The 9,300-nt window shown below is 40.4% G+C and overlaps 1 long non-coding RNA gene across 1 annotated transcript; it reads left to right on the top strand.

Annotated features, from left to right (window-relative positions):
• The first annotated feature begins 1,780 nt into the window (after nucleotides 1–1,780).
• On the top strand, nucleotides 1,781–7,787 carry LOC122460239. The gene is made up of 3 exons (XR_006281420.1): nucleotides 1,781–1,913; nucleotides 2,345–2,435; nucleotides 7,589–7,787. It is a non-coding gene; the product is annotated as an uncharacterized LOC122460239 (long non-coding RNA).
• The last annotated feature ends 1,513 nt before the right edge of the window (nucleotides 7,788–9,300 follow it).

Raw genomic sequence — 9,300 nt, 5'->3', positions numbered from 1 at the left:
CATTGATTAATATCAGCAGAGGATATGGCCCATTCTCTTAGTTAACTGAGAGCCTGATTCTGTTCTCTCCCGTCTTGATCTGCCACCTCACCGATTGTTAAGTAGCCCCTCACTCTGTAAGCAGCCTTAGTTAGGGTACATGTGGATTTGGTTCATTCTTGTGGATCACCATCAGAATTGTTCACTGAGCTCCCATTGCCAACACTTGTGCAAACCCCCTAAAGGTTGATGGGGTTGTACAGGTGATGGGGAGGGCATCATCTCAAGACATGGTGGTGCACAGGTGTAACTGAGAATCAGGTTTGGCCTTTTTTTCTGCTGCTAATGAATGAGAAGGAATGCACCAGCTTAGTCTCAGATCTGGGGTCGAGTTCCTGGGGCTGACAGTTGGGGGGAAAAAAGCTTCGTACTTGTAAACTGGGCAAATTTGATCAGACATTAGTTGAGAAGCTATGAACATGCAGCTTCATGATGCCCTTTCTCAATCACTCCTCAGAGCCATACTTTAAAGGACAAGACCATGCATCAGTCGGACACATTATTGTGTCCAGGGTATTATTGTAGTGCATGTTTCTTGCTGGAATACCATCCAGGATTTAGAACACAAAGTGAGTGCTGCCTTTGTCCTACAGCATGTTGAATACCTTTGTGTAAAGTTTTACACAACCTCAAAAGGCAACACTCATACACAGTCTGGATTTGTGGCCTACCATACGACAGTCCTACTTCCCATGGAAGCACTCAGCACTACTACACAAGTGTCAGCTAAGCAAAATGTTATGCAATTTTGCTTGTGCAACTGTGTATGAGATTGGATCCTAAGACAACTCCTGTCTTACATTTTCAAATACTTGGAACCATGGTTTATATAATATTTCAAATTTATGTGATACTTACAGAATTCACTTCTTCACAATGACTTTAGAGACACTCAGAGCTAGATCCAACTAGCTATTTACATCATGTTCTGAACACCTTACAAGCCACTGAAAAGATTGGAAGGATAAGTCGTTTTGCCACTGGAAACAATTATTGGAATTTCAAAGTGTTTAACAGGCAGAACGTCAGGGTTGAAAACCTGCCTATCTGGCCATGCAGATCTGCATGGCAGTTTATTCTACAAAGCAATGAAGGGTATCCAGAGTCTTTGGGCCAGTTGGTGTAAATTGATGTAGATCCATCAAAGCCAGTGATGCTATACTGATTTATGCCAGCTAAGGATTTGGCCCTTAGTTTTCTGGGGAGGTTCTAAGGGCTTGAAAATGCTTTGGATGCTCATTCCAAGCCATCATGAGGGTCATCCTCTATTCATGGGAGATACTGGGAGGTGACAGGGACCTTTGCCCACAATCAATCCTCTAAACAAGTCAGTAGGATCCCTTCACACAAACCTGTTCCTCCCAGACCCCAGAATTCCAAAACAATAGAATGTTTTTTTCCTTTGAAACTTTTTCCTGTTTCAATGTTGGTTTTTTCCAGCATTAAAAATTTGAATACATTTACTGTCTTATTTTAGAGATGAGACATCTTGATGCCTCAGACAAGACACCATCTCTCTGACAAACTGAAACGCTAGCAGAAGCAGGAAGTTGCAACTAGGAGGAAGTGCAGAGCAGGAAGTGGCATCTGATCTCAACAAAGTTCTCATGCAGCAAAACACAGAACACACCCCAGCACCACGAGGTGTCACTGGTCTGTTGGGGAGCTCAGTGCCTCCAAATGCGGCTCATCGTTCCAAGAGAGACAGATGGACAAGCTGGTGCATGCTATGGGCAATGATGCACCCTCAAATTTGCTCAGACTCTTGAGATGCCCAAGATGAATGCCAGGAAGCTGAAGCACCTGAATATTTGAGGCGCCTGTGCTTCAAGGTATCAGTGTAACCTCTGGGTGTCCTCCTCAGAACTTGGCATGTAAGAAATTGAGCTTAGCAAGGTCTTGCCAAAATACTGACGTGATCTCTGCTTCTTCTCTGCTTTTGCTTTTTCTGCAATCCTTAGAGCATCCCTTTCAACAGCCTTTTACCTGGCTCCAGCAGTGGTAACAGGATCTTGTCAACTGGCTGCCTTCCACATTTCCAAGAGCTGGAGAAAGCTGTCAAAAAGTGGCTGTCTCCCACCCTTTCCAGCTTAATTCTCCTGATCTCAATGGAGATGGAATTCAGCCCCAAAACTCCCTTCATCTGATATTCCACAGAGGCGAGAGAGTATCACTTCAATCCAGCCTTTTACATTTGCCTTTATTAGCAAGCAGGATGGTTTTTTTTTCCCATTAGCTTTAATAGTAATTTGAGAATGTGGATTCCTACCTCCAGGTGTCAATTTCGCTTTAATTAAATCTCCAGGTCTGCGAGGGTGCCAGATGTCCTGTTCAGAGAGAAAAGGAGATTTGCAGTGAAAATGTGCACCACCTGAGAGTTCAAAATAAGAACACAGGTTAGTGCTGTACTTTAATCAAAGCTAATTAAACCCTTAAAGAGCTCCCTACTTTGAAGGGAAGTTTATTTTGTGCAGCAATATGGGGATGTCTGAGGTTTAGCAGGAGGTGTGGGGGGGGGGGGAAGGGGTTACATTGTCAGCTTCTTGGGCCAGGGATGGTCTTTTAGTTCAGTTGGCTGCTGGTCCATGACTAGGGCTCCTAGGCACTATAGTAATGAATATAAATAATCAACCAGTGCCATGCTGGTACAAATGACTCCCCTCCTCTCCTCTCGAGCATGGGGACTTGATTGTGACACTCCAGTTCCCAGACTGCTCCTGGGCCATGCAACGACGTGCTGCCCCTGGCTCAGGGTTTGACCCAAAGCCTCAGATGAGCCCACAATGGATACACATTAATGTCCTTGAGAAAGAAATACCCCCCACACAGCCAAAGCCTTACCTGCTCCATATCGATGGTACCTTGGGAAACATAAAGGAAAGGAGGTGAATGCTTTGAGTGGGATGTGGCACAATTATGCTAAGCAGCCTCTATCTGGCACCAACAGGAATATAGATTTATTTATTAGGACTGTCAAGCAATTAAAAAAATTAATCTTGATTAATTGCACGATTAAAAAAATCACGATTAATAAATAATCAGGCTGTTAAACAATAATAGACTATTTATTTAAAATTTTTGGATGTTTTCTACATTTTCAAATATATTGATTTCAATTACAAACACAAAATACAAAGTTTACAGTGCTCACTTTATATTTATTTTTGATTACAAATATTTGCACTTTAATAAAACAAAATAAATCATATTTTTCAATTCCCCCTTTACAAGTACTGTAGTGCAATCTCTTTATCATGAAAGTTGAACTTACAAATGTGCAATTATATACAAAAAACCTGCATTCAAAAATAAAACAATGTAAAACTTTAGAGCCTACAAGTCCACTCAGTCCTACTTCTTGTTCAGCCAATTGCTCAGACAAACAAGTTTGTTTACATTTCCAGGAGATAATGCTGCCCACTTCTTGTTTACAATGTCACCTGAAAGTGAGAACAGGCATTTGCATGGCATTGTTATAGCTGGTGTCACAAGATATTTACGTGCCAGATGTGCTAAAGATTCATATATCTCTTCACGCTTCAACCACCATTCCAGAGGACATGCATCCATGCTGCTAATGGGTTCTGCTTGATAACGATTCAAAACAGTGCGACCCAGTGCATGTTCATTTTCATCATCTGAGTCAGATTCCACCAGCAGAAGACTGATTTTCTTTTTTGGTGGTTCAGGTTCTGTTGTTTTCACATCAGAGTGTTGCTCTTTTAAGACATTTGAAAGCATGCTCCACATGTCGTCCCTCTCAGATTTTGGACAGCACTTCAGATTCTTAAACCTTGGGTTGAGTGCTGTAGCTATCCTTAGAAATCTCATATTGGTACCTTCTTAGCGTTTTGTCAAACCTGCAGTGAAAGTGTTCTTAAAACAAACAACATGTGCCGGGTCATCATCTGAGACTACTATAACATGAAATATGTGACAGAATGCAGGTAAAACAGAGCAGGAGACATACAATTCTCCCCCCAGGAGTTCAGTCACAAATTTCATTAATGCATTATTTTTTTAAATGAGCATCATCAGCATGGAAGCATGTCCTCTGGAATGGGGGACAAAGCATGAAGGGGCATATGAATGTGTAGCATATCTAGCATGTAAATACCTTGCAATGCCAGCTACAAAAGTGCCATTTGAATACCCATTCTCACTTTCAAGTGACCATGTAAGTAGGAAGCGGGCAGCATTATCACCTGTAAATGTAAACAAATTTGTTCGTCTTAGCAGTTGGCTGAACAAGAAGTAGGACTGAGTGGACTTATAGGCTCTAAAGTTTTACTCTGTTTTGTTTTTGAGTTATGTAACAAAAAAAGTCTACATTTGTAAGTTGCACTTTTATGATAAAGAGATTACACTACAATACTTGTGTGAGGTGAATTGAAAAATACTATTTCTTTTGTTTAGCATTTTTACAGTGCAAATATTTGCAATCATTGTACACTTTGTATTCGGTGTTGTAATTGAAGTCAATATATTTGAAAATGTAGAAAAACATCCAAAAATTTAATACATTTCAATTGGCATTCTATTGTTCAACAGTGCGATTAAAAGTGTGATTAATCACGATTAGTTTTTTTGAGTTAATCGCGTGAGTTAACTGCGATTAATCGACAGCCCTACTATTTATTGCTGTTTCTTTCCAAGATAACTTTAGGTTTCGACTAGCAAGAGGTTAGGGGGCTATTACTACAATACGGTGACTATTCCTTTAATGTTTTGTTTTATTCTTTCCTATGTGTCCACTGTAATATTGGCCATGTTAAGTTTTGAATCAAGGGCCAGAATAGACCCTCAGTTACATCCACACTGGCCTGTTGACATCGCCGAGGTAGCACAGGCTTAACTGTAGACAGAGTTAGGTATTAAAAGATTTTTTTTAAAACAGAGAAACTGTAAGTGGCTGCTGTATTGTTTCCCAGCAAAGTCAATGCCAGACTTGTATTACCCATGTCCTTATTCCTCAATAAAAGGAAAAGGAAAGTATGTGTGACATCCTATTTGCTGAGGAAATACTCTGGGTTCATCTCTGAGGACTTACTAGAAAGAATCTGAGGAGATACATTGGTAATATAGTCAGACATAGCAGGCAAAAGGAAGAGGTTTTCACAGCACAGCACATTGTGAGGAACAAGCTTTGAAATTATTTATCTATTTAAAAAGGCACTATGGGGCCAATCTGACTCCCACTGGTTTCAATGTCCAGACACTAGGATAAGAGTTCATATATTATTTTGTGATAATACCTTTCCCATTTATTGTAATTGACTTGTCTATCTATGGTACTTGTATCTGAGTGTCTAGTAATCTTTAGGTTTCAGAGTAGCAGCCGTGTTAGTATGTATTCGCAAAAAGAAAAGGAGTACTTGTGGCACCTTAGAGACTAACAAATTTATTTGAGCATAAGCTTTCGTGAGCTACAGCTCACTTCATCGGATGCATCCAATGAAGTGAGCTGTAGCTCACGAAAGCTTATGCTCAAATAAATTTGTTAGTCTCTAAGGTGCCACAAGTACTCCTTTTCTTTTTTAGTAATCTTTAATGTGTATAGGTAGGGAAGTCCTACACTCCCCATTTTATAGATGAGGAACTGAGGCACATGGAAGCTAAGTGAGTTGCCCAAGGTCACACAAGAAGTCCGTGACAGAGCAAGGACTTGAACACAGGTCTTCCAAGTTAGCACCCTAACCTCTGACTCTTCCTTCCTCCCATCTCATAAACAAATTAGGGAAATGGGGTCTAGCTGAAATTACTGTAAGATAGGTGCAAACTGATTGAAAGCCTATACTCAAAGAGTAGCTATCCATGGTTCACTGTCAGTCTGGGAGGGCGTATCTAGTGGGGCCTAGAGGGGTCAATCCTGGCTTTGATTAGAGAGGATCCTGAGAGATTTAGGTTAGATATTAGGACAAACTGTCTAACAAGAAGGGTAGCTAAGCTCTGAAATAGACTTCCAAGGGAGGTTGTGGAATCCCTATCATTGGAGGCTTTTAAGAACAGGTTGGACAAACCCCTGTCAGGGATGGTCTAGGAGTTTATTTAATCCTGCCTCAGTGCAGTGGGATGAACTAGATGATTTCCTGAAGTCACCTCCAGTCCTACATTTCTATCATCTTAAAACCTCACCTCACATCTTAAATCTAGTGCATAAGACACCTTCATCAGCGCTCCATTTACCATATGTATCACCTTCCAAATATCAGCCAGAGCTCAGCAAAAAAAAAAAATTGCCCAATTTTGCCATTTAATATTAATTGTTGCAAAAACTTGCAACTTTCTCAAGTGTATTCGCTATTTGAAATTATTCACCAAATAATTGTAACAAAGAATTCTTCGCCTGTAGCATATTTGTAAAGCAGTTCTTTGCAAGCATTCCAAATTTGAAATTCAAAATTTGACACCCCTTAGTAACAGGGTACATTCTGTTTCTTGACTGGAGGGTGTCACTCTTTGAACCAAGTTTTGGTACAAATGCTTACATTTGCAATATTCATAACTTGTTTTCTGTGAATAGCATGCAACATTTTCTTAAATTGTATTATTTTAGCATGCATTCCTAGAGAAAGGAAGTGAAGACACTTGAATTCTATCTTATACTTTTATACTGCAACCCATCACCATAGTGCAAAATTTCCAGAAAGAGCCCTAGAGAACGTAACTAATGTGCACAACACACATTCTCAGAAATCTGCCAAAGGCAGGCCTTGAATTAACCATACACATATGATCCTCCGGTTCAATATCCACACATATTGAGTCACTCAGTTATTCTGTCAGTAAACCAGAATTCAAACAAATATTTGCAGATTTCCGCCCCCCACCATATTCTCAGCTGTAGTGCCAACATTCATGTGAAATATTGTCATTTCACGTTAATTTTATTGTAGCAATGACCAGAAATCAAACGTCTTATAGGACTTAGTTTTGTAATCTCGTCATAAAAGATCAATGGAAGCCTATGTTAAAAAATGTTATGATACTAATACAAAACATAAAGAACCAGATTTTCATTGATTGACATAGCTCCATGAAAAATTAACAATGGCCCTATTCCAATTTACATCAGATGGGAATCTGGCCTCAACTTATGGGTCTGATTTTCAGCTCTGTTCCACCAGTATTTTGTTGATATAAATCTATTAAATTAATTAAATCAATGTAAAAGTGATGTAACTGAGTTAGATGGTGTGGGTCTATTTTACTGTCAGAATATGGTAAATATAATAAAGCTTTCAAGTTGAGCTGTGAAGAAGCCAACATTTCCATTTCACTGGAAACTCCATGGTTTTGAAATCCACTTTCATTCCGAATCAGAACAAAATGGAGAAATTCATAATTTTCCACAAAATGAAAAATTCCAAAACATATTGGATTGGGTCAATAGAAACATTTTGTTTAGATAAAATCAGAACTTTTGTTTAGCATAAAAGATGAAATCGAAAATAAAATAAAAGTTGAAACAAAAAAGTTATTTTGAAATGAAAATACTGAAATGATTAATTTTGATTTTACTTAAATTAATCATTTAAATTTTTTTTAGTGAAACTGACAAGCCCCTGCAGAACTTTTCAATTTTGTTGAATCAACATTTTCAAACAGAAAATTGGTCCATTGGAAAATTTTCAACCAGTAGTACTTTTGGAGACAGTACCAATACAAATAATTCTCCCTCAGTGTGATGGCGTGGGACCCACCATGCCAGCGCCTCCTACTGGTCATCTTGTGGATCAGCTCCACAAGTCGGTACGCTGACTCCTGGTGGTATCTCGCCTGCCGTCACTTCTGTTCCTGGATCCATGTTTCTCCAAGGACCACGGTGTCCTCTTCAGGACTTGCTCCCTGCTTCCAGGTGACAGTATCGCAATCCAATGGTCAAGCCATTTCCTCAGTGGCGAGTGGGGGTGAGAAGGGGGGTGAGGGTGGGACCTGGGCCCACCCACTACTCCAGGTCCCGGACCAGGGACCCTGTAGGTGGCAGCCACGTGCTGCTTCCCTCCAACCTCTCAGTCTATTTCACAGGGCCACATCCCTGAAGCCTCAGTATTTTCTTCTCCCTATCCTCAGGGCCTCAGTATACCAGTCTTAGCAGTCAGCCAGGAGCTTGCTCTCACTCCGCTGATCCTGCCCCCAGCACTGATCTGTCCAGGATGCTAGCATTCTTCCTCCTGCAAGGCACCCAGTCCTCCCTCCTCGAGCTCCAGGGAGCAACTCAACCTGCTCTGCCCTGCAGCTCTTCTTATATGGGCTTGCCAGGCCCTGATTGGCTGCTCCTCACAGCCACTCACCTATTGGCTGCTTGCTGCACTGCCTCCCTGTGGCTCCATTAACTCCTTACAGGCCAGTGTGGGGCGGATTTCCTATCACACTCAGCAACATCAAAACAAAGTTTAGATTGAGGTATAAATTTTTCAGATCAAGTTGTCTCGCTTGTTACATACCATAGGGCAAAATCTTTATTTCACTTGTAATTTTTGTTAAATACAACGAGCATCATTATAAATTATTGCAATGTTTACTTAGGCCAAATTAACTGCATCTTGCTATTTGCTTACCTCCCATATGGTATACTGGGTAATGTTAATTACTTGCAAATGTCACTTTTAGAGATTTTAATAGCAACCAAAATATATTCTGAGGATTTAACTACAATAGTACCTACAACCACCACCTCACTCTCCAGAAAAATAACCCCTTGTTTTCAAATGTTCACTTTAAGAAACCTCAAAATTTCTGGCATAATTTTTGCAAAACTTAAAAGCTAAAAGATCATTTCCATTATGAAACAAATATTTGGATGGCTCCTTTATACAGACTTTACTGTATTTAGTGCATCACATGATGAGAGGTCGCTAGTGAAGAACCACCCAAAGTACTTGTGTGCCATGTGGTCCAGTATTGTTGGACCATCTGGTAAAGACCTGTTTCCATGAACCCTATTTTAGCACCTCATCCCATTAATGAATTTACCTTCAGACCCCAAAGGGAGAGAGGTTGATTGAACCTCAAATTACAGGTGAGGAACCAAAGCAAAACCAAAATAAGTGACTTGCACAAAGGCAGACAGGAACCATGTAGCAGAACCAGGCATCCAACTTCATTCTGCTGAACCTTACTGCAGTACCGTAACCACAAGGCCACCTGTCCTTGCAGTTACAGGCTGTTAGTTCTGATGTGTTGGCACCAATGAGCGAGATGCACAAACCCCAAAGGGAAAACATACCCTGAAGATAAATAGCCAACAATGCTTGAGCT

This window comes from Dermochelys coriacea, chromosome 5, assembly GCF_009764565.3.
Source record: "Dermochelys coriacea isolate rDerCor1 chromosome 5, rDerCor1.pri.v4, whole genome shotgun sequence".
Classification (NCBI taxonomy): Eukaryota; Metazoa; Chordata; order Testudines; family Dermochelyidae; genus Dermochelys; species Dermochelys coriacea.
This window is presented reverse-complemented; position numbering and strand designations above follow the sequence as displayed.